Source organism: Vicugna pacos, chromosome 25 (assembly GCF_048564905.1).
Source record: "Vicugna pacos chromosome 25, VicPac4, whole genome shotgun sequence".
NCBI lineage: Eukaryota > Metazoa > Chordata > Mammalia > Artiodactyla > Camelidae > Vicugna > Vicugna pacos.
In genome coordinates, this window is record NC_133011.1 from 17,097,671 (window position 1) to 17,103,675 (window position 6,005).

Consider the following 6,005-nt stretch of genomic DNA (forward strand, 5'->3'; position numbering starts at 1 on the left):
AGTATTTGAAGAACCCTAAACAAAGATCAGTCTTTTGGTGTTCTTGACTTAGGCTTCTAACAGCAGGCTGCTCCTTCTCAGTATCCTTCGCTGGTCTTCCTCTTCCTGGCCTCTGAATTTTTTAGAATGCTCGGGGCTCTGGACTTGGATCTCCTATTTTCTTTCTCTGAGGTGATCTTATTCAAGCCCATGGCTTAAAATAACATCCACATTGCTGTCCTATTGTGTCTATCAAATTCAAGGCGTATATCCAAATGGTCTAAATGTCCATGTGCTAGTTCCACTTGGCTATTAAATAAGCATTTAAAAAATTAACATCTCTAAAATAGACTTGAATGTATTTCTACCCTCCTCAAAATGAAATCTTTCCCATTATTTAACCCAACCCCAAAATGTTGGGTCATCTTTGATTCTCTGTATCAGATCTGTCAGTAGATCAGTTATCTGCTGGTTTTTCCACTGAAACTGATGTTGAGACTTAAGGATTCTGCTACCGCCAACCTTGCTGAAGCTACCAGCATGTCTTACCTAACTCTCTTACCTTACTGTGGCTTCTTCTCCAGCAACAGCTTCCCTGATCCCACTGTTGGTGCCCCCAAGTCTATCCTTCCTCCTCCAAGCCTCACAGCAGCCAGAGTGATACTGTCATTCTGCTCAAAATGAACAGATTTGCAATATAAGTCCCGATAGCATATATTTTATGTAAATGAAAACCACAGCCACGTGCAAAGTAGCATTATATGCTTTACAAAGAGTGATACAGTCACCACCTAGAGTGAATGACTCGGGTGAGGAAGGGGCTGTGAGTGAGGGGTGGGAACGAAAGACAAAGTAAAACAGAAGTGGGGTCCTATATGGACCCACCAGGAAAATGTTACATGACCTAAGATATATATTAACTCAACCTTTCAGAAATTGAGATTCAACAGAGAAAGTCCATAAATCAATAAGACACTGTACGTATTTTTGAGTGAATAGTCTGTGACATTTAATATTTTACTTGAAAATATTACACCCAAGAGGCACATGTTAGCTTTGCTATTTTTTTTTTTACCTCCTATCTAAATTGTTCTCTTTCAAACCAGATGTCTGTTGGTGAAATAAATCAGTGGAGAATACGTTTTTGCAACTCTTCCTCACTATTAAAACTTTTAGAATCTCAAATCCTAGTTAGATATATGTCAGATTTAGAAGCTTACCCCTTTCCCATTCTATTTTGCTTAAATCCTAAAAATTTTGAAGGTCAGCATGTACTTTCAATAGAGTATGATAGTAGAAGTTTACATTGAAAAAAATTACATTTAAAAGCTTACTGCTTACAGCCTTTGAAGACCTTATAGGCACAGAATGAAATATTGGATATTACTATGTATAAGTATTATATCAGTAAATCCAAGTGACAAAAAGAGAAAATGGTAAAATGGTATCAGAGTACCATGCACGCAGCTAATATAACGAGCTAAATTCTTAAATTCGGCAATAAAAATGTATAAAAATTTTAGTCTATATATTTAGGGCAGGAAAAAGTGCATTTTAGGCATTTTAAAAATTGCTAAGTATTATCATCACCAAATGCTTTTAAGAAATTGAATCCATTTTGTTTCAAAGTAAATGTGAGATGGAGTTATTGGCTTCAAGGGGAAATTAAATCCCCTTTTCTATCAGCAATTTAGTATCTATTAAAGAGATATTTCTGTGTTTATAGGCACTCCTATATCTATTACCTTATGAGTGGAACTTTAATAAATAAAAGTTCACAAGTTGAAGGAGATTGTGCAAGGTTTTGAAAAGGGAGGTTTGGCTCATGTAGGTTAAGGTTCCTAGCTGGCTAGATGTGGCTTAGCTTAAGATGAGCCTGATTTGTGAGAACCTTATACTTCATTGTAGGATGTAGAAAAATTTATGATAACTTCAGGATGGAAAACGCTAGCTGTCATTTATGGAGTACCTAGTATGGGATAGCTCTGATAGTAGGTACTTTAATTCTATCCAAATTTAATATTTGTGTTTATATCACTACTTTACAGAATAACCTGTGGCTTACAGAGTTTTAGTGCATTTCTCAATTTTAAACTGTTAGAAAATGCAAGGTGAAGTTGAACGCAGGTCTTTTTGGTGCTCCAGTAAATCACTAAATCATCCCCATTTGTATCTCTGAACATTCTCATTTACCTTTGTTGGAGACATAGAATTTTATTTTGCACAATAATAGCCATGAAATGAAAGTGAAGGTCTAAGACAAAGATCATATCAGAGATGCCAGACTTTTAAATAAAAGTGAAAAACTTAATTTATCATTTGAATTTTTTGTCAGTATTGTATATAGACATCCAGACATTTCCAAGTACCTTATACGGTAGCATATAGACAAAACATGAATGATTGACTGAATTTAGCATTTTGATTCAGTTATATTTTATTGTGTTTTATAACCTAAACATATATATATATTAAATAAGTAGTTTTGACTTGCATGTCAACTAACCTTATTGTGGTAATCATTTTGCAGTATATACAAATATCAAATCATTGTGTTGTACACTTTGAATTTATACAAAGTTATATATCAATTATATCTAAATAAAACTGGAAAAGTAGTTTTGACTGACAAAACAAGTAAATACTAATTTTATTTCCTTACTGAACCATGAAAACCTAAGAGAGCCTCTCACTAACTTTGCTTTTTGTGAGTAAAGGCAGTGTCAAATTTCTACAGCTTATGCAGTGACAGAGCCTTGTATAAAATCCAATTATTGTGGGTCTCCAGAAGAATGGGAAATACATTGCATACACAAGTACACATACAGAATAGAAAGGATTTCTCCTTTATGCTAGACAATGCTGTAAAATTAGCCTAATGAGAAGAAAAAGGAGGATGGTGATCAGCCTTGAAAATGCTGGTGGTGACAGGGAGGGAGGAAATGGCCCAGGGAAGCAGAGAAGAGTTACCCAGGCAATTTGACCAAGGGAAAGCAGATGAGCAGAACTCGCAATGCCGCAGTTTGAAATGGGGGTGGAGGGAGGAATCTAGTCTTCGGGAGCTTGTAAAGGATGGGGGCTGTAGGTGCACGGCTATGTAGAACTCTGCAAAGAAAGGGCTGAAAAATACAACTGAGTTTATTACTCATTGAGAAATGCAATTTGGAAGTGTGCTAAGTTGCAAGAATGAAATTATCTAGAGTCTGTTAAAAAGGCATATGATGGCTATGGCCTGTTAGGAGTCAGCAGTATGATTATTGACATTATGTTTGTAACAGAGTGGAATTTTAGGGTGACTGATAGAACTAGTGGAACTAGGTGATATGTACAAACTGCTTTCCAGGCTCACTTGGTGTGTATTCTCTGTGTGTGCTAGTAGAATTCAACCTTATAATTCTTCCAAGATGGAAATAAGAGCAGGATGAAATGAAACTCGCGTTTTAGAATGTTTCTGATCGTATCAAGTAGAAGAGATTAATTTGGTGAGGGAACTGGGCTTTCCAGGGCTCCCCAGAGGGGGGAATCTTCTGGGAGCAGGACTGTTTCGCTTTAAAAGCAGGAGTACATCCTTGCTGGAGGGAAACCCATGCGACTCAGTGGCTAAGAGTCAAGAGGGGAAGTAACTGCTTACACAGCCTTGGATCCATGCAGGATGAAGTTTCCCTACCTGTGAGCCTCTCTGCAGGCAGGGCTTCCTGCGATACATCTTCAGCCTAAATCTTTTCTTCCTTTATGGTCCATAACAAAGACTTAAATGTCTCTTTTCTTTGGACCTCGGTTCAGCAGCAGGTCACTTGCATTAATTCATTTTCTGCTTTGAGCACTTGGGACCGGAGGTAGAAGCCAAAGAATCCAATGCTTTAATTTTTCGATCAAGTTCTGGATGACACAGGGAAGAGCCCTGGGCGGCATTCAGTTAAGGTTCAGATCTGTGGGTGAGTGCTCACGTGGTGAGTGGTGGAGAACAGTGTCCCCGCAACAACATTGGGTTGGGCACTGGGAATTCTGTTTCTGCTGTCACTTGCTGGTCAGTGTTGAATCAGGATGGTTTGTATCTGAGACTCTCTTTGCTTGACTGCACAATGACAAGGCTGATGCAGCACAAGCGATTTTTCATATTATCTGAAGTTTTGAATATATTACAACAATGTGAAGATCCTTATAACAATTACAATAGATGATAAAGATGTTTTGCTAGCATAGCTATTTTACTCTAGAAATTCTAAACAATATAAAGTAGTCTTTCTTAATGCAATAAATAGAATATTTTAATGATCGTTTTAGGCATCAACCCCATGAAGAGACTATCCCCCTTGCAATCATGATTAGGTGAAAAATCTGACAAAAGAGATAAAAGAGACAAAATCTGGACAAAGAGATAAATACAGCAAAGAAAAAAAGTTAAAAAATTGAGGATGTGATGTGAAATTCCAAGAAATTGAGCAAAAACTCGAAGGAGTAATATATTAGAGTATGTTCCATATTTCCTGTGGACCACATGCATCAGAATCTCCTGGGGTTTGGAAGAGAAATATGAGTCAAAAATGTAGACTCCTTGGGCCCAGATCAGAACCACTGAGCCAAGATCTCTGTGAGTGGGACCTGAGAATCTGCATTTTCACGGGCCTTGGAGATAACCCTTATGGTCTCTAATGTTTGACTATCAATGCGTTTGGCTTTGAGCTTAATTTACCCCGGTTCCATATATTTCTTTTTTCTTCTTCTAGTTTTTTTGAAGATACAGTTGACATACAGCACTGTATAAGTTTAAGGAGGTACAGCATAAAGATCTGACTTATGTACATCATGAAATGTTCATCACAATAAGTTTAATGAACATCCATCTTCTCATATAGATACAAAATTAAAGAAAATAGAAAAAAATGTTTTTCCTTGTGATGAGAACTCTTAGGATTTACTCTTAACAATTTTCATATATAATGTTCAACAGTGTTAATTATATTTATCACATTATCCATTACATCACTAGCACTTATTTGTCAAAATGCATTTGGCTTTGAGGTTAATTTCACCCCAGTTCCATAAGGTTCTACAATTAATTGCATAAATTTAGAAAATACAGTGAGAGAAGGCTCTCATTCTTAAAAAAGAAAAGGAATGAGCATCTTTAGTTTACCTCTTGTGAAGCATTTTAATTTGATCTTGATTATTGTTAGAGAAACAGAATTAGAATAACATCTTGCCTCTGTAACACTAATATATTACACATATATGTATTTCCTATGTAGTTTAATAAATACAGAGGAAAGAGAATGTCTTTGGAGGGAGACAAAGGATTCAAGATCCCTCTTAGAGTCTTAGTTTCTTCTCCTGTAAAATAGAACAATTAATAACAGCTTGAAGGATTTGAAAATGTTAACTAAAATGGTATATGTACAACTCCTAGCCTAATGTCAACAGTCAGCAGATATTAATCATGCTGGTTTTCCTTGTCTTATTATCCTTTGTATTCAATGATAACATCATTGAAATGGTGTTAACCACGGAGAGCAGTTTTTCTGTCTGCATGGTGCACGCAGGTGGGCATTCTTGGATTTGTATCTTTAGTGACTCCCTGAAGACCCTGCTGCTATTTGTATCACTTATATGGGTTTCAACGTTCCACAGGTATTTAATCAAACCTATATATCTCATGCCAGTTTGGTGTGTTTCCCCCACCTTGATTTCCTCATAATTGTATCACATTTTCCACTATCATATTGTCTGAAATTATGCTTCAGAGCTGCAAAAACTTTAGTCTCTTTTCTGCTAGACTCACCTACACCATTAAAAATTGTTTGAGTTATCTGATTCTATTTCTTGTTATTAATACTTTTAAAATATTATGTCTAGTATTTCAGCTTTAGTGATTTTACTTTGGTGTAATTAATCTTTAGTTGACTTGTAGGTGAATGGAATAGCAATGCTTAGGAGCAGGATATGATGTTCAGAGTGTTCTGATGTCTCAGATTCAATATGCACACAATCAAATCTCATTCATCAGAAATCTGTATGTCCCTTCTGTG